Consider the following 20771-nt stretch of genomic DNA (forward strand, 5'->3'; position numbering starts at 1 on the left):
CCATTCTGGGTCCCTTCCTTCATGTTCCCTAAATTGATGTGAACTCTCCAGAATACCTCCAACCTATCTGACAATACTTATATATAAATATTTGGAAATATCTATATATAATAATGATGTTAGTAATGATAACAAATAGGACTGACCTCAAATGGGTCTCTCAGTATAGTTCTAACTTACTAAGAGAAAAAGAATGTTGAAAATTCCCTAATATTTGATGTGATAATGAGCATGAAAATGATTCAACTCCCTCATGTGGGGCAAAGAGGAACACAGTGTACCTAACAATAAACAGAGGCTTACTTCCAGATAAGTACCCTCTATTGATTTCTTCATTTCCTTCAAACAATTTTAAGTTCTTGATGACCCCATCAGATTCAAGCCATTCTTAAGCAGGGAAAAAAGACTTTCAAGAGTCTTTTGAAAATAAAGCTGGGACTGAGAAAAGAATTAAAAAAAAAAAGAAACAGTTTCAACTTTAGTATCCCTAGGTTTATGCAAATGATCTTATTGTGACGTGGCTCTTATTCTAAAAAGGACCCAAAAAAAAAGCTGTTCCATAGCGAAATTGTTCAGTCAAGAAAGGCCTGCTGATGGATGGAGCAAGGTAGAATGGAAAACCTGGGTTCTAATAATTGTCTCTGTTGGTCCATTAACTAACTAGATTTGTGATTCTGGAAACATTACTTTTTTTGGTCCTGAATTTTCTCATTATAACTGAGCTAACCCCTCAAAGAGTTAGATTAGAAGACCTGCAAAATTTCTTTTAGCTATAAAATCCTACATGATTTTTTTAAGACTTGGAAGACAAAATGTGGTATGTGAACTACCTGGAAATGGGCATCACCAATCCATACTACAAACATACACCTTAGAATATTCTTATGTACATAAAGTTTGAGGCCAGGTACAGTGGCTCATGCCTGTAATCCTAGCACTTTGGGAGACTGAGGTGGGTGGATCACTTGAGCCCAGCAATTAAAGACCAGCCTGGGCAACACAGCACCCCATCATTACAAAAAAATTGAAAAATTAGCCGGGTGTTGTGGCATGTGCCTGTAGTCCTAGCTACTTGGGAGGCTGAGCCAGAAGGACCCCTTGAGCCCAGGAATTTAAGGTTATATTGAGCTATGATTGTGCCACTGCACTCTAGCCTGGGTGATAGAGTGAGACCCTGTCTCAAAAAAAAAAAAAGTTTGAGAACCCTGCCACAACATGGTAATTACAGATAGTATATTATTTTTCTGGGATGTAAACTGATAGAGATTTAGAGGAAATAACTCCATAAGCCTATATTAACTGAGCAAAAACAATAAAAAGAGAGATTCTAATCAGTAAGAAATGCTACTCAACTCATGAAAATTATACTGTACAGGACTAACAGTTACAATATGGATTTCCAACTATGTATATTTTCCTTGACACATACACTTAAATATATTTCTGTACTTGTCAACTGGTGGTATCAATCACTTATTTAAGAAATTAGTAAACCTATTTTAAAAAATAAACTTTTTTGGTCTATTTGTGGCAAATCTGCCAAGTGGGCTACGGTTACCCATAACCCTTACATAATTGGGAAACTCCCCTCAGTAAAGTGTGTGTACTCCAAAATAAATATATACATATTCATACACTAAGAAAAAAGCACCTTTCCTAAAAGGAATAAAGCCACAGCCATACTTTACATACTATTTATATAACAATGTTTGAATGTATGAATACTAAAAGTTATCAAACTGAAAATTCAAGATTCTAATATTCCCAAAGTTTCCCTCAAATTTTCAAAAGTTACAAAATCTGATGGAATTGGTACAACTAAAAGAATAGCAGTTTGGATAAAAGATGAACTGACACTGCATATAAAAAAGTAATAGTTCACTCGTTCAGCAAACTAGGAAGAGAAGTATCAGTAAATAATGACTGAAGACTGAATAAGACATTGCCACTCACCTCAAGGACCTGACACCTAGATAGTTATGTAGCAAGCAGGTATTAAATGCAGAGTGGCGAACAAAAGAAGGTACAATCAACTCTATATATGTACACAGAAAAGCGGGGGTGGCCTTCAAAGGAAGTGATATTTGAGCTGGTTTCGAGGATGAGTAGGTAAAACCAGGAAGGAAAAGAAGAAGAAACAGAAGAAGAAACAATATATATAAACTAAGACAACTTCATAACAGACCGAATGCAGACATTAAAAAGATCTGCAATGCTACTCTTCACACTAATTTCTTTTCTGTTTTGTAAAATAAGGTTTAAAAAAAATATATTTCCCTGGTGGTCTAGTGATTAGGAGTTGGTGCTCCATTTGCCACAGCCCAAGTTCAATTCCCAGTCAACAAACCAAATTTTTTAAAACAATAGAGTTATTATTTTTATTAAAAAATAAAAAATACCAATCATATATATTAAAATGTAATAGATTTATTATCATTGTTTTAAAATTAGTTGCTTTAAAAATTTCTCAGTTTTAATATCTAATACAATAGATATAAGCCACATAAATAAAAATTCAATTTTTAAAAGTGTAAAGGGGTCCTCAGAGCAAAAAACTTTGAGAAGTGCTGTATTTGTTGACATGGATACGTGTTTGGTATGTTGAGTGAAAAGGGTTTTCACTCCTTTCCTGGTATTTTAAAATTATATATATTTACACATATGTATAGCTACTAAATTTTAACTAGGTCTACACCTCTAGTGGTGGTATTAGAAAAAAAATTTTTCTTCCTTTTTTTTTTGCCTTGCCTCTATGTTAAAAAAGTTATATAAAGAATATAAATTACTGGTATGAGGAAAATTTTTAAAAATAAAAAAGGAACATGCCAACATCCCTCATCCTTTAAATTAATTTTTTTAAAGATGAAAGGGGACATAAACAAAGATAAAGGCTACTGAGTGACATCAAAATTACAAGAACCAGGTCAAGGAAGCTAAAGGACTGAATGAAGTGAGTTTGCAAAATGTTAATGGCAATAAGGAAGGCTTTATAAAGTTACACTTGGCTATTTAAAGTTACTCCTTGACCAGGACCTTTGCCTAATTCACTTCATATCTCCATAGTGCCTTATGCTCAAAAATATAGGTTAACTGGTTAAATGAGGGGTTTATATTGAAAGAAGAAAGTAAGTGAAAAGTTCACTCCCGTTTTCTAAAGAAAAAAGAGGGTACAAAAGTCAGTGAGGGAAGAACATCAAGTACTATTATGTGAATTCAGGTTCAAGTACTGAAAAATTACAGTTCAGATGCCCAAAAAACATATTAAGTAATCCCAGTGCACCCAATAATATCAAGAACAGAAGAAATATCCATTTAGAGAAATCAAAATGTCTCCCAGTTTTTAAATGAAAGTGTGGAGATTTGACGATACATGCAATGGCAAGGGTAAAATGAAATACTTAATGAGTAGTTAAAAAGAATGTAGTCAAATTAGATACCAACATGGGATCCTAAAACATATCGTCATGGCAAGGAATCCCATATTATTTCCTGAGATAGCTACTAAAATGGTAGATTACTTGGTATTAGGTAAACATTTGACAGTCTTTGAAGTGTTACGTTATTTATCACTATTTGAACACAACACTATAAAAATATTTTGTAGTGGTAGGCATAATAATGATACATTTATATACTCACTATAATATCTAAAGTCTGTTCCACGGTCTACAAGGCCCTCCACAATTTGGCTTCCCCTTCTGTAAGTGAATCTCCTACCACTTAGCTCCTAGACCCACAGCTATACTCCTGCCTCAGGACTACCATATTTCTTGTTCCCATTGCCAGAAATACTCTATCAGATGGTTCACTCCCATCTTCATTTAGGTCTCTGTTCAAATGTCACCTACTAAAACTACCCTTCCTTGAATTCCATATATAGATTAACTGCTGTATCCTCCCTACGCTTCACAATTCTAGCTCCTTTACTCTTTTATTTTTCTTCAAGGAATTTGCTACACTGAACACATACTTACATGTTTACTGTCCAACACCCCCCAAAGAAGTCCAAGAGCAGAGTAGGAACTAGTAAACTGCTAATGTAAAGGGCAGATAGTAAATATTTTAGGGTTTTGTGGGTCACATAGTTTCTGTCTCAACTGTAACCAAATGAGCATGATTGTGCTCCAATAAAATTTTATTTTAGACATTGAAATTTGCATTTCATGTAATTTTCACATGCCATGAAACATTATTCTCCGTTTAATTTTGTTTTCAACCATTCAAAAAAACATTGGCAGGCCAGGTGTGGTGGCTCATGCCTGTAATCCTAGCACTCTGGGAGGCCAAGGTGGGAGGATCGCTTGAGCTCAGGAGTTCGAGACCAGCCTGAGCAAGAGCAAGACCGTCTCTACTAAAAATAGAAAAAATTATTATACAAATAGTCAACAGATGTATGAAAAAGTACTTAACATCTCTAATCAGGGAAACGCAAATTAATGCTACAATGAGATATCACCTCATGCCTGTTGGAATGGCTACCATCAAAAAGACAATGATATTAAACCTTAGGCGTGATACAATCAGAATTCTAGAAGAAAATGTAGGAAAGACTCTTACAGACATTGGCCTAGGCAAAGAATTTATGAAGAAGACCCCCAAGGCAATCACAGCAGCAACAAAAATAAATGAATGGGACATGATTAAATTAAAAAGCTTCTGCACAGCCAAAGAAACAGTCCAGAGAATAAACAGACCACCTACAGAATGGGAAAAAATTTTTGCATACTACACATCAGATAAAGGACTGATAACAAGAATCTATTTAGAACTCAGGAAAATCAGCAAGAAAAAATCAAGCAACCCTATCAAAAAGTGGGCAAACGACATGAATAGAAATTTTTCAAAAGAAGATATAAAAATGGCTAACAAACATATGAAAAAGTGTTCAACATCTCTAATCATCAGGGAAATGCAAATCAAAACCACAATGAGATATCACTTAACCCCAGTGAGAATGGCCTTTATCAAAAAAACCCAAAACAACACATGTTGGCGTGGGTGTGGAGAGACAGGAACACTAATACACTGCTGGTGGGACTGCAAACTAGTGCAACCTCTGTGGAAAGCATTATGGAGGTATCTTAAACAGATTCAAGTAGACCTGCCATTTGACCCAGCAATCCCATTACTGGGCATAGACCCAAAGGAAAAAAGGTCATTCTGTAACAAAGGCACGTGTACCCAAATGTTTATAGCAGCACAATTCACAATAGCAAAGATGTGGAAACAACCCAAATGCCCATCAATACATGATTGGATTAGTAAACTGTGGTATATGTATACCATGGAATACTACTCAGCTATAAGGAATGATGAAGATACAACATCTCTATGGTTCTCCTGGAGAGAGTTGGAACCCATTATATTAAGTGAAGTATCCCAAGAATGGAAAAACAAGCATCACATGTACTCACCAGAAAATTGGTTTCCTTGATCATCACCTAAATACAAATCTGGAAACGACACCAATTGGACATCAGACTGAGGTGGGGGGTGGGGGAGGGGATGGGGGTATGCCTACACAATGAATGCATTGCGCACCGTTTGGGGAGTGGTAACACTTGAAGGTGCTGACTCGGGAAAGGGGGGGTGGGGAAAAAAATATGAAACTATTGTTTTTAACTTGCACTGTTCACGTAATAATTTATCATGAATATTTCCCATATTATTTCATATCATTGTACAAGAAATAATGTATACATTATGAGGACATACTGTATCTAACAAGATATACTGTTAGACTCTTTGATTCTGTAAAATTAAATAAAAAAAAAAAAAAAGACAATGATAACAAATGCTGGTGAGGATGTGGAGAAAAAGGAATCCTTGTACAATGTTGGAATGTAAATTAGCACAGCTATTTGGAAAATATTATGGAAGTTCCACAAAAAAACTAAAAATAGAATTACCATATGACCTAGCAATTCCACTTCTGGGTATATATCCAAAGGAATTGAAATCAGTATGTCATACGCTCCCATGTTCATTTCAGCATTATTCACAATAGACAAGATATGGAAGCAACCTAAGTGCCTATCAGTGGATGAATGTATAAAGAAAACATGGTATACACACAACGAAATACAGTACAGCCTTAAGAAGGAAATTCTGTCATTTGAGACAACATGGATATAACTGAAGGATAATACACTAAGTGAAATTAGCCAGGCAAAGACAAATACTACATGATCTCTTATCTGGAATCTAAAAAAGTCAATCTCATAGAAACAGAGGGTAGAAAGGCGGTTACGAGGGGCGGGGGAGGCGGGAAGGAATGAAAAAGGGAAGATGTTGATCAGAGGGTACAAAATTACAGACCAAAAGTTTCAGTGCTCTACCGCACTGCGTATAAACCACAGTTAATAATGATATATTGTACACAGCACTGGTTTCACTGAATAAAACTTGCTATCTTTAGGAATGTTTTTTAAAATTCCAAATAAGCTAAATATTATTTTCCCAGTTTAGAACTAGCGACACTAAAAAGACTCAGAATGATCTTAGAAATAAAATTTTAAATGTATACAGTTTATTTTGATTTATCATTATCAGCCAAAGCTAAGGTATGAAAAACATAAAGATATGCCTTAAATTAGGATCAACATTATAAAAAATAAATAGTGGCATTTCCAAGTAATATGTTTTACATTCACTCTTTCAAAACCCAATGTAAGTAGTTTTTAGAACTTGTTTTCTCTAATAGTAACTAATTATAAGTTTTGTCAGATATAGACAAGTAAGTAGGGAAAGCAGGCAAGTTTAAGTAGACTGATTTCACTTTTAAAAATTCTACCAACCCTAGGGAATAAATGCTTTTCTGGCATGTCGTAAACACTTGAATATTTACTGAAGTAATTACATATATAACACACACAGAGTGGCAAAGACTCTCTCCTTGACCAAACTTTTTTTTTTTTTTTCCAAAATATTAAGGGGGTACAAATGTTTAAAGTTACATGGATCATTTTTGGAATGCTGAGTACTGGCTATTGGTGTGCCTGCTACCCAAATAGTGTTCATAGTACGTATTAGGTTGTTTTTCCCCCCTCTCCCCTCTCACCTGGTTGATTTCCACTGAGTTTTACTTCCCTCTGTGTATATGTGCACTCATCTGGTAGTTCCGATTTAATAGTGAATACTGGTGGTATTTCTTTTTCCATTCTTGAGATACTTCACTTAGGAGAATGGTCTCCAGTACCATCCAGATTGTTGCAAAAGGTACTAGTTCACCTTTTTTTCTTTTATGACTGAGTAGTACTCTGTGGTATACGTATATCGCATTTTATTAATCCACTTATGAACTGATGGGTACTTAGGTTGATTCAACAACTTTGCAATTGTAAATTGTGCTGCAATAAACGTTCAAGTGCAGTTGTCTTTCTAATGAAGTCTTCTTTATCTTTGGGTAAATACCCAATAGTGGGACTGCTGGATTGAATGGTAGGTCTACTTTTAGGAGGAATTTCCATACTGTTTTCCATGGAGGTTGTACTAATTTGCAGTCCGACCAGCAGTGTATAAGCATCCTTTCTCTCTGCAACAATGCCAACATCTTTTGTTTTTGGACTTTTAATAAAAGCCATTCTAACTGGGGTAAGGTGATATATCATTGTGGTTTTAATTTGCATTTCCCTGATGATTAGTGACATTGAGCATTTTTTCATGTTTATTCATTGTTCATCTTTCTTCTTTTGAGAAACTTCTGTTCATGTCTTTTGCCCACTTTTTAATAGAGTTGTTTTTTTCACACTGATTTGCTTATTTGTAAACTCGGGTTATTAGCCTTTTATCGGATGTGTAGCTTGTGAATATTTTCTCCCATTCTGTAGATTGTTTATTTGCTCTGATTGTTTCCTTAGCTGTGTAGAAGCTTTCCAGTTTAATCAAATTCCATTTATTAATTTTTGTAGTTGCCATGATTGCCATTGGGGTCTTAGTCATAAATTCTTTGTCTCGGCCATTATCTAGAAGAATTTTTCCTACAGTTTCCTCTAGAATTCTTACGGTTTCGTGTCTTAGATCTAAGTCTTTTATCCATCTTGAATTAATTTTTGTGACTGGTGAGATGTAGGGGTCCTGTTTCATTCTTCTCCATGTGGCTATCCAATTTTCCCAGCACCATTTATTAAATAGGGCTTCTTTTCCTCAGTGTACATTGTTGTCTGCTTTGTCAAAGATCAGTTGGCTGTAGGGAGATGGTTTTATATTTGGGTTCTCTATTCTGTTCCATTGGTCTATGCCTTTATTTTTGTACAAATACCATGCTGTTTTGGTTACTGCAGCCTTGTAGTATGTTTGAAGTCTGATACTGTGATGCACCAGATGTGCTTTTTGCTTAAGATTGCTTCGGCTATTTGGGCTCTCTTCTGGTTCCAAATGAAGCATAGAATTATTTTTTCTAGATCTGTGAAGCATGACTTTGGCAATATGATGGGGATTGCAATGAATTTATAAATCACTTTGGGTAGTATGGACATTTTAACAATGTTGATTCTAAGCATAGTATGTTTTTCCATGTATCCTCTGCAATTTCTTTTCTTAGACTTTTGAGGTTCTCCTTGTAGAGATCTTTCACCTCCTTGGTTAAGTATGTTCCTTGGTATTTTATTTTCTTTGTAGCTATTGTGAATGGTATTGAGTCTTTGATTTGATTCTCAGCTTATTAGTAGTATATAGAAATGCTGATTTATGTACATCGATCTTGTATCCTGACACTGCTGAATTTATTCATCAATCCCAGGAGAGTCTTGGTGGAATATTTGGGGTTTTCTAAATACAAGATCGTATCATTAGTGAAGAACTGATAGTTTGATTTCCTCTCTCCTAATCTGGAAACCCTTTTCTTCTCTTGCCTGATTGTTCTGGCGAGGACTTCCAGCACTATGTTGCATAGAAGTGGTGACAGCTGGCATCCTTGTATTGTTCCAGTTATTAGGGGTATGCTTTCAACTTTTCCCCATTCAGTATGATGTTGGTTGGGGGGTTGTCATATATGGCTTTTATAATTCTGAGATATGTTCTTTCTTAGTATTTTACTGAATATTTTTGCATCTATATTCATAAGAGATATTGGTCTGTAGTTGTCTTTTTTTGTTGTGTCCTTTCCTGGCTTTGGTATCAAGGTGACACTGGCTTTGTACAGTAAGTTAGGGAGGATTCCCTCCTTCTCAATATTATAGGATAATTTCTGTATTAGGGGTATCAGGTCTTCCTTGTAGGTCTGATAGAATCTGGTTGTGAATCCATCTGGTCCAGGTCTTTTCTTTGTTGGGAGGTTTTTTATTACTGTTTTGATTTCACTGTTATTTGTCTATTCAGCAGTTCTATTTCTTCCTGGTTGAGTCTTGGGAGGTTGTGTGTTTCCAGGAACTTGTCCATTTCCTTTACATTCTCTAGTTTATGCACATAGAGATTTACATGGTATTCATGGATGATGTTTTGTACTTCTAAGGTATCAGTTATAATGTCACCTTTTCCATTTCTGATTGAGCTTATTTGGGTCCATTCTTTTCTGTTCTTGGTTAACACATTAACTGCCATGTGAGTTGTATTTAACTCATGCTAGTTTTGAGCCCATGGCCTTGTGAAGCAAAGGCTCTATAAAAAAAGGCTATATAAAAATAGGCGGTGGACTGGATGTGACCCATGGGTCATAGTTTGCCAACCTCTGCCACAGAACACAGAAAACAATAAAAAAATATTAAATTTTTCATTACACCAGAAAGGACCATTATGTTTTCAAAGTTCTATAAAACACTGTAGCCCCAAGGAAAAAAGTTTTTTTTCTAGTGTCGCAATGTGTTACTCTAGGAAGAGGTCTGTCAATTTTATCTTTTCAAAGAACCAACTTTTTGTTTTGTTAATCCTTTGTATTTTTTTTTTCCAATTCCTTTAGTTCTGCTCTGACCTTCGTTATTTCTTTTCTTCTGCTGGCTTTAGATTTGGTTTGTTCTTCTTTTTCTAGTTCCTTGAGATGTGACATTAGGTTGTTAATTTGTGATCTTTTTAATATAGGCATTTAAGGCTATGAATTTTCCTCTGAGTAATGCTTTTGCTGTGTCCCATAGATTTTGATAGCTTGTGTCCCCTTTGTCATTCAAAGAATTTTTTGATTTCTATCTTAATTTTATTCTTGACCCAATAATCGGTCAGCAGCAGGTTGTTTAATTTCCATGACTTTGTGTATGTAGTAGTGTTTCTCTTGTGACTGATTTCCAGTTTTATTCTGCTGTGGTCTAAGAAGATACATGGTATAATATCGATTTTTTTTGGACTTGCTGAGACCTATTTTGTGGCCCAAGATACATGATCCATCTTGGAGAATTTACCATGTGCTGCTGAAAAGAATGTGTATTCTGTAGTTTTCAGGAAGAATGTTCTATACACATCTGTTAGGTCAATTTGACTTAGGGTTTAGTTCAAGTCCACTGTTTATTTATTTTCTGCTTTGATGATTTGTCAAGCTCTGACAATGGGATGTTGAGGTCCCTGGTAATTGTGATGGTGGTATTTATTTCTTTGCTTAGCTCTAGTAAAATCTGCTTTGTGTATCTGGGTGTTCCTGTGTTGGGCACATACATATTTAGGATTGTTATATCTTCTTGTTGAATTGCTCCCCTTACCATTACATAATTATCCTCTCTTTCTTTACATTTGTTGGCTTAAAGTCAATTTTATCTGATATGAGAATGGCTATACCTGCTCTCTTTTGATTTCCATTTGTGTGGGTTATTTCTTCCATCTTTTCATGTTGAGTCTGTGTGTATCCTTGTGGTTTAGATGTGTTTCCTGGAGACAGCATATACTTGGGCTGTGTTTTTTCATTCAGGCAGCCTATGTCTTTGAGAGGAACATTTAGTCCGCATAGGTAGAGCAGAGCTGCTTATCAGCCAAGGTTCTCTCCCTACGCCTAGGACCTACTGAGGCAGTAGCCTCAGGCTTCCCAAGTGGTGCCTGTGGTGTCTGAGGCTCATTCTCTTCTCAGCTCCCAGGCCAGGAAGGAGGTATGCTCGGCTCCCAGTCACAAGGCATGACAAAGGGGAACATGTGTCCCCTCCTTGGCCAGGCAGGGATGACACAAAGCCAGAGTGATCAAGATGTCATCAGTTGCAGAAATCTGCTATTGGCAGGTACCAGATCTCTGCTGCACCTGCTCTCCAGTGGAATGTCTCTGTACAGACTTTGAGCAGTTCCCCAATCAGCCCAGCGGTCTGCAGTGAAAGAGGGAGACTCCTCACAGATCAAGCTGCCTGTAACTTTTGTTTCCCTCCTATAAAGCAGTGTCCCTGTGGGTTGCCGCTATCCTGCTGTCTTCGCCTCTTCCCAGCAGTGTGAATTGTACTGGGACCTCCAGCTTAATCTCTGAGATGATGGGCGATACTTGTGTGTATGAATCAGCCCTGTCCTGTTTGATTGCGTTGATAGATGCTGTAAAGAGCTATAGAGTTGTTCTGTCAGTGGCTGATGCTTGCAGGAATGAGCCAACTGCTGAGATGTTCTTTTGTGCCTGTGATAAGCTCTAGTCCCTCAGGTAGAACACTTGAGCGCCCCAGGCTTTGGGAGGGGCCCTGTAGCTCCCACGGGGTTGCTTAATCTTCACCACAGCAGAGGTGGGTGGAGGAGCAAGGCAGGGCATGGTTAGGTTGTGTGAGCCTGGAAGGCTCTGAAATGCCTTGGCAGGACTCAGGGATTATTTTCCTGGCCACTAGGGGAAGCCACTGGAAGAGGGGTCAAGGCAGGCTCTCCAGACCAGCAAGGCTGCTTGTGAGGCTAGCTTGGTTGCTATGGTGTCATGGGCTGGGATCTTCCCTGCCAGAGGACCTGCCCTGCCCAACAGTGTAGTTTTCCTGTGGTGGGAGAGATGGGTGCTTTCCCAGATCATCGCATTTCGGACCCCCACAGTATTCTTCTGTCAGTCCCTCAGACTTGGGCTCCCTTACCTCCCAAGTCCAGCTCCCAAACCTCCCCTTTATGTCCCCCAGCAACCCACTGAAGTCCTGGGGCACAGGATCTGGCCTGCATATCTGACCTGCTGGTGTGTGTCTCCGAGAAATGCCAGAGGGTAGGGAGCTCCCAGTTTGGGCACCCCAGGTCCACTGCAGTTTCTCACAGGGAAATGTGTAGACCCCACTGTCTGTGGAAACCTCAGACTGGAGGACCTGCCAGCAGGGTAGAGGCAGCCACTTGGCCACTTACCAAATTCTCAACCACTTACCAAATTCTCGGCTCAAACTGCTCTTCCAGTTGCAGTGGGGGAGGAGCAGGGAAGGATAAGAGTCTGAATGGAAGAAAGCTGGCTCTCCGACCTCTTGGGTCACTCTCCTTGGAGGGGAACCCCACACAGAATGACCAAGCTCTGGGATGACGCAAGTTCTCCCCACAATTTCACGGTTGCTGTAGTGTTTGGGCTTGTGGGAGTGGAAAAGCTTCTAAGTAACTTGGTAGCCCACTGATCAACAGAGTAGTGTGGGAGAAAAGGATTCCCCCTTACTCCTTCACTGGGCTTCCAGCCTCTCTGGGTTTGATTCTCAGATATCCTTTTTCCCCTTTATCCTCTTCCTTTTCTGCTTCACAATTTTCCTCCGTAAGTTCTCCAGCAGGCTCTGACACTTCTCTCTATGACCTACACAAAAGCTGCATCCTCTCTCTTTTATCTGAAACCATTCCTCCCTCTGGGAGGGCCTGGAAAGTGATGTCTCTAGTCAACCATCCTGCCCCTCTCCTTCTTGACCAAACTTTAGTCAAGCTACTCAGAGCCCTCTTTTGAACTAGGCTTTGATCTCCCCCCATACTCCTGTCTTTGGCCTGCCTAGCCCAGTTTTAGCAAGAATTCATCCACCCTCAATAACTGATCAAGTTCTTCATCTTCTGCCTTAGATATATAAGCACTTAGCCTACCTTCAGCAAGAATCCCCCTACCCTTGATGTCTCTTCTTAATAATTTCCGACCCACTGACCCCCTCCCCTATTCTGCTCATTGGCTATACACAAATACCCAGCTGTCTTTATTAGATAAAGCATTGAACTTGATTTCTCTTCCCTATTGCAATACACCTATTGCAATAGTTTTGAATTGTCTTCCTTGTCATTTTAACAAGCGTGAGAATAATTATTTCTTTAGCAGGAGCCATCATTGTATTTTATACCACTTAGTACAGTAGTATACAAAAATGACAAACCAAAGCAAAAAATTTACAACATACAAGAATGAACCAAATAACAGCTCCTGTTAACTCTATGTTTTAGTTATGCCTCTCAAACATTCCCTTTTAATTTACAATGTCTTTACATACCAAGTTAGAAGAAAATAATTCCTTAGTTTTCATTCTGTTCTCTCCTAATATAAGACATCCAGATGTTGGTAAAAAGATCTCCAAGTATTCATCTAATGCGTTCATTTATAAGTTCAAAGTAAGTGGTAAGCCTTAGTCATCAACTACTAAAAAAAAAAAAAACCAAAAAATTTTAAAGGACTGCACAATCTCAGTGAAGACTTAAAAAAAAAAAAAACTTAAGTCTTATCCTAAATACAAAATAGCATTGATACATATACAGGAGGGAAAGGGCCCTATTTAGTTTAATTAGCAGAGCTGCTTAAATTTCTAGATCAAGAACTAGAGAAATAGAAAAGTCTGAGACAAAACACTCAAATGAGTCTGAGATTAAAACGAGTGGAAAGATCACATAAACAACATGTTGTTTAGGACCTTAAATGTGTTAAAATACCTGCCACCAGATACGAGTACTGTTTTGGAAATAGTCAGAACTAGGTTAAGAAATTAGGAAAAAGTCCACACCAAACACCTTGAGATTCATGTTTTAGCAGGCAATGATGCAGATGCCAAGTTCAAAAGGGCAGAGTTTGGCAGTAAGAACCCATGCTGGATGGAAACAGAAGCAGTGGGAAATAAGGATTTTGCCTTTAAGATCTGGTACATATCTGGCATGTTATGGCATTCTAACTTAAAGGTATATCTTTTTATCAATTTTATTTTTTCTTCAGAATCACTGGGAGTCAAACCTAGTTTCACATGCCAGTTTTACCACTTAATTTTTGGGTCTCAGTTTCTTCATTTGTAAGAATAATACCTGCTCAGATCTAAGCCTGTTTTAAGAACACAATGAGGTAACATGAAATAGACTTAGACATAACAAATAACTTAATTTTTTTCCCTAAGCAAATGCCGAGATGTTACTGAATTTGGAGTAATGAGTTGTCTTTAAAAATTTAGATCTTTGTGTTTAGTAATTTGTTCATTTACTCAAAACAAAACAAAAAACAATTCCTTTGGTCCCAGGCAGTGGGGTGGATACTAAAGATGAAGGCAAAAAGGAGAATAGTGAAAGAAGCCAGCCAAGAAATTCTCTTTGGCCTTAAACCAGTGATTCTGAACAATGCCTACACATTAGAATCACCTGGGGAGATTTAAATATATTGATGCCTGGGCTCCACCTGCAGAGATCCTGATGTAATAGATCTGGCGTAGGGGTTGGGCATCAGGACTTTAAGAGCTTTCTTAGGTGATTCTAACACACTGCCAAGGTTAAGAGTCACTACCTTAAGCTAATATAAAGTGCAAATAGTAATGGTGAACACAAATAACCTAAGACAAACATACAGTAAGCACCTTAGCTTTCCAATCTTAGCATACTTTACCACTGTTAGCAAAACATTTTATACAAATGATAGCCCTCAGTTAGGATATGTCAACATTTAAAAATAACTATAACACAAAGCAGCAAAACTGCCAAATTAGTAGTACCAATAATATATGACACAGAACTCAACAGGAAGTAGATGGATATGAGCTGGGTTGCTCAAAGACAACTATAAGGAAAAGGAGAAGCTGGGCTCTGCAAAGGGCTTTAGATATTTGGAAGGTGGGGAGGAAAGCATGGGCACTACAAGTGAGGTAATAAGAAGAACCAAAAGGCGGGGAGGAGGCTTTTGTAAGTAAGTAGATCAGTTTGGCAGAATAGAGGAACTGGAGATAATAAAAGAAAGGGTGGAGTAAAATAAAATTAGTCTAATTTTGTTATGCCTTGATACGCTAATATCAAGTCTAATTTATTTTGTAGGTCATGGGTAATGGACACCTGCTGAATCTTTCTGAGTAGGAAGCTCCATTAATAAAAATTAATCTGTCAGCATTGCAGAAGTACTGGTGTCCTCAATATGGTTTCACAAAATCTGGAAATCAGACTGGCCTATGAGAGTTAACTATGAAATCAAGACAGATGATATTATAGCTAGATTCATCCACGAATTCATTCATTCAACAAATATCTGAAGACCCAGTATGTTTTAGGCATTGGTTTTACTACCATACTGTCCTCATGGAGCTTATATTCTAGTGGGTGGAGACAATATATGAGATTCAATAACTAAAATATGTTATAATAGTTACAAATGCTAACAAAAAAACATAAGGAAAGGAAGGGGGTATGAAATGTTAGGATTTGGAATCGGATAGGGTAACCAGGTAACAGGGTTCCCTGAGGAGATGACTTCTGGCTAAATGAGGGATAGAGAAGAGAACTTCAGAGAAAAGAGCAAATGCAAGACACTGAGGTGAGAATGTGTGGATGGAATAGAGAAGACCAGAGGAAGAGAAGGTAAGAGATAAAGTCACAGAGGTAAATTGCAAGGAGGTAAAAATCTTAGAACATGTAGGGACTTGACAGCGAAAGAACTTTCATTAGGAAATGGGCAAAAACCTACTGAACGGGTACAGTGAACACTATCTGGGTGATGAGCACACTTATAACCCTGACTCAAGTATAACATAATCGATACATGTAAGCAAAAGCATTTGTTCCCCACTTCCTGTAATATTTTGAAATTAAAAAAAAAACAAAAAACTTTTATTCTGAAGAAGATGGGAAGCCACTGGAGGGTTTTGAGCAGGAGTGACATGTTCTGACCTACTTTTTAACTAGATCGTTCTGAGTGTTTCATTGAAAACAGACTGCTAAGGGGGAGGGTTGGGAAAGTGGGAGCAACAGTAGAAGCAGGGAAACCAGATAGAAGGCTATTGTAATAATCTAGAAATCATAGTGGCTACTTCCAGGGTGATTGGAACAGGATGTGGTGAGAAATAGTCAAATTCTGGGTTTATTGTAAAGACAGCCTACAGGATTTGCTAATGACCTATACGAGGATTGTAAGAGAAACAGGAGTCAAAGATAACACTCAAGTTTTGGGCCTGAGCAAATGAAGAATGGAGATGTCATTAACTAGGGGAAAGACTGCAGAAACTGCAATATGCAAATGTTTGATACTTAAAGGCTTCCTTCTAGCCCTAGCCCTGCAAAACTCTCCTACCAGTAATGTGACAGCACATTAATCTATCTAGAGAAAAAATGTTCACTGCTGTTACAGAGAGACCTGACTTGGTCTTGGTGTTGGGTATATATACCTATTGTGGAGAAAAATGCCATTAAGATTTTATACCATATGGTTAATTTCCCTGGTCCTAATTTCATGCTCAGACTGTTAAAAAAAATTGTAATTTGAAGGCGGGGCACAGGGGTTCAGGCCTGTAATCCCAGTTTTTTGAGAGGCAGGGGAATTGCCTGAGCCTGGGAGTTCCAGGTTGCAGTGAGCTGTGATTGTGCCACTGCAGCCTGGATGACAGAATGAGACCCTGTCTCTAAAAAAAATATATATATTTATAAAATTTTTTCACCATGTGCCTGATCTATCTGAAAAAAAGAATCTAGTTCCTTCTGTATTTAGTAAATTAGTTGTTAGTCTACTTTTATCCATTAGTTTCATCAGCCCAGCTAAAATGAATTTGTCCCTGAGAGAGAGAGATTTGGGTTTAGCATGCTGAGGCTCAAGTTTCTGAGTTTAACAGGCAGAGGACTAAGATTTGGACCACTGCAAGTTCACTAAGATAAGGATTCTTGAGATGCCCAAGAATTATTGGGAAGCTTGTTAAAAATTGATTTCTGACCACCAGTACCAAAAAATTCTGATTCAGTAGGTCTAGGATAGAACCCAGAAATCTGCTTTTGAAAGAAACACATTGAGATTCTGCCGCAGGCAAGAATGTTCTAAGGTACTGTCATACCATAAAGTTCTTAAGAGAGGCAGCCAGTCCCCTTGGCCTTGTCATGGGTACTTTCATGATCTTTAAATGTCTAAAGCCATGTTTCTCAACATATTAGAATTTCTGGTGGCATACTTAAGCTCAAAAGAACACTAAGCTAATTCAGCAACAATTATAATGCAGTCATGACCAGAGAACATCAATGTTATAGTGTCTATAAAAGCATCCATGTTACTACACCATTAACTTGGTTGCTGTTTAGGACTGTGTCATATTTCAGCAGAATTACTCACTGTCTACTATCTACTCAAAGGAATCAAAATGGGTAAGAGCAAAGGCTCTGGAAGCAGACTGCCAGCATTTTATCCGCTCTACTGTTTATTAGTTCTGGATGCTTGGTCATATTTTTTAACCTCATATGTGCCTCAGTTTTGCTCTATTGTAAAATGGGGTTAATGTAAGTATCTACCATGAAGGGATGTTTTAAGATGAATACATGTTAATACATAAAGTACTAGCTCATAATCAGCACTTACATATTATCTAGATGCAAAACAAAAAGAATCCACAAGGCAAAGTTCTCGCATGTTCCAATAAACCCACTACCTTTCTTTGGTGCAATCTGGCATTATGCTGTTTTCTTGCTTATATAGTATGTTATACTATGGCCTACCTATACTGTGTCATTTCAGCCACTCAACCAAACGTTCCACCTCATAGACACTGCCCTAACAATCCATATGTGCAGATATAGCAAAGATAAATTTTGCACATTGCTTAAGGTTTTGTAATACATTATATTTGTTAGGAATTTGTGGTGAACCAGTGAGAATGTAGGAAGGAGAGGCTGGAGGCAGAGAGAACAATTGAGAATGTTGTTAAAAATAATTCAAGCATAAGAAAACGCCCTGAATGAAGACAATGATAGAAGGAACGTAAACAGATTAGAGATATTGTTAAGTGAAAAGTATATTTGTTTGTTGGTATATGCACAGAATATAAAAGATACAAAAGGAATTGGTAATATTGGCTGCCTCTCAGGGAAACTGGGTGGCTGGAGAACAGGGGTGGGAGGGGACTTTTTACTCATGCCCTTTTCTACCATTTTAAGCCCATGATTACAGTTCCCATACAACTAAAGTAAAAAATATTTTAAAGTTAATGGAAATGGAATAACAGAATCTAACAACAGGAAGAAAGAATTTACAGGACTTGAATACCTAATGAACATGAGAGGAGCAGCTAAAGGGGAAAAAGATGATGCCAGTGTTCTTACTGTGCAACTAAGAGAATAATGGTTGAACAGAAATGCAGTGGTTGGCTGGAGGTTTTGATGACAAGAGAAAATAATAGTAAATGGATATTGAAATTATCATCTAGTTCAAAAACCCCCAAGTAGTCATTAATCCTCGGTATCATGTCTAATTTCCCCTATCCAGGGTTTTTATATTCATAAACATATAAGGACTTTATTTAATTTTCTGGCAAGAAGATGACAGAAGTCTGTGCATAAGAGAGAGAAAAAAGCAAATAATATCTGGTCCCATAGTGTGTGTTTTTCTGAGCAGTCCTTTTTCTAAAAGGGAGGATTTACAGCAGATGAAGAAACACTTTCTTTCTTTATTTTTTTTTTTTAATATGGAACGCTTCACGAATTTGCGTGTCATCCTTGCACAGGGGCCATGCTAATCTTCTCTGTATCGTTCCAATTTTAGTATATGTGCTGCCGAAGCGAGCACAAGAAACACTTTCATTAGGGACTTTGCAAGGCTTGAAGTGTATGTACATGGTCATTTTGGTATCCATAAGGCTTTGCAGTTTTATGGGACCTGTAGGAAAATGCACCCCGGGGGTTCAAATGTTCCCAGCAGTGGCATGGCAAAGCACCAGTGACGGCAGCATATGCTGAGACACACTGCACAAAGAGGCATCCAAACTGTGGATACATTCATAAACACAAGAAATACCTACAGATTACCAGAAATAACTGGGGGCAGGTGGTGTTTTATAGAGGATGAAAGAGGGTAAGCTGGGGAAATATGAGAATTAATGAAGCTGTGATCTCCTTCATACATACCAATACACAGTGCCTACACTGTGTACTTGGTACTAGGCTAGGCACTAGATAAAAAAACATGGTTTCAGTTACCAAAGAACTCAGTCTTGTTATCAGGGCAAATGTAGGAAGCAGACAATGACAGAACCTCCCAGAACATTTCAATGTTTCAATTTCTAAAACAGAAATTTTTTTATTAGAGTTCAAAAAAGTTCACTAAACTTTCTTGGGTCGGTTTGATCCAATTCCCCCCTACTCCCCTATTTCAGAAGAAAACCGAGGCCTACCCATACAGACTAAATGATTTTTCCAAAATCACACAAGTGGCTAGAAGTACAGCAGGGAAAGGCCAAATCTCCTAACATTCAGAATCATTCTTTTCTACTACATCACAATACCTCATTTATACTTCATTAAGTGGATGCCTCTATTCTGGTTTTTCATTTATGGTTATGTGGAAAAAAACTGTAGTGACAAAAGCATGGCTCCAAAATCTGGCAAATCTGGGATCTGAATTTTCTGACAAATTACACTACTTTGTTTAATATTAAGCTGTTCCTAATAAAATAGCTAAATGTTCTGGAAGAAATTATGATAAACCTATTCTTTTTTTTTTTTTTTTTTTTTTGTAGAGACAGGCTCTCACTATGTTGCCCAGACTGGTCTCAAACTCTTGGCCTAAAATAATCCTCCTGCCTCAGCCTTCCAAAGTGGTGGGATTAGAGGCATGAGCCACAGCACCCAGCCAATAAACCTATACTCATAACAAAAGATTGGGCATCTGAGTTTGCACCTGCTTATTAGTCTTTATGCTCCTGTTCCAGAATTTTGTAACAGATTATATGAATACTACTCAGCAAAGCTAACTGAAAAGAAGTGAACAGAATGACAATATTAATACTAATCAATGACTTGTTAAAAAACAGCCACGCCAAATAAACTTTAGGGCTTACTTCATCCTACAAGGATAACTAGTAAATTAAGGAGGTAATACATAATCAAGGAAATGGTAGTTTAAAAGTATAAATATTTTTCACGTGTTTTAACAGAGCTCTCAAATTTCTCCATCTATTTACACCATTTTCTGTATCTCTACTAAATATTTTTGATAAACCTGTTTCTCAAAAAATGCCTTAAAACTGAAACCATTGTCCAAACCCCAAGCATGTACTTTTTTTTAATACAAAAAATTATTTATTACTGACAACATTGCCTAAACTGAAAGCATAACTTCTCAATTCTAGTATTCTAGAAATTGTACACAAATATTCTACTAGTTAGGTTGAAAGGAAAAAATATGCTAACCATATTTTTCAGCCCTAAAATTCTCTTTGCATTCATGTCTTAAACATGCTGAATCAGGCAGGGTACAATGGCTCAGGTCTATAATCCTAGCACTTTGGGAGGCCGAGGCAGGAGGACTGCTTGAGGTCAGGAGTTTGAGACCAGGAGCAAGACTCTCTTGTCTCTACAAAAAATAGAAAAATTAGCAGGGCGTGGTGGTGGGTGCCTATAGTCCCAGCTACTCTGGAGGCTGAGGCAGGAGAATCACTTGAGCCCAGGAGTTTGAAGTTACAGTGAGCTAAGATGACACCACTGTACTCTAGCCCAAGACCCTGTCTTCAAAAAAACAAACAAAACAAAAAACAAAAATGTTCCAT

At 37.6% G+C, this 20771-nt stretch overlaps 1 protein-coding gene and 1 non-coding gene across 2 annotated transcripts in view; both read right to left on the reverse strand.

Annotated features, from left to right (window-relative positions):
• Window positions 1–20771, reverse strand: part of CAPZA1 (capping actin protein of muscle Z-line subunit alpha 1) — a 47814-nt gene that overhangs the window by 24094 nt on the left and 2949 nt on the right. The window lies entirely within an intron of this gene.
• On the reverse strand, window positions 18687–18793 carry LOC138391017 (U6 spliceosomal RNA). Its single transcript, XR_011234661.1, has one exon. It is a non-coding gene; the product is annotated as a U6 spliceosomal RNA (small nuclear RNA).

This window comes from Eulemur rufifrons, chromosome 8 (genome assembly GCF_041146395.1).
Source record: "Eulemur rufifrons isolate Redbay chromosome 8, OSU_ERuf_1, whole genome shotgun sequence".
Classification (NCBI taxonomy): domain Eukaryota; kingdom Metazoa; phylum Chordata; class Mammalia; order Primates; family Lemuridae; genus Eulemur; species Eulemur rufifrons.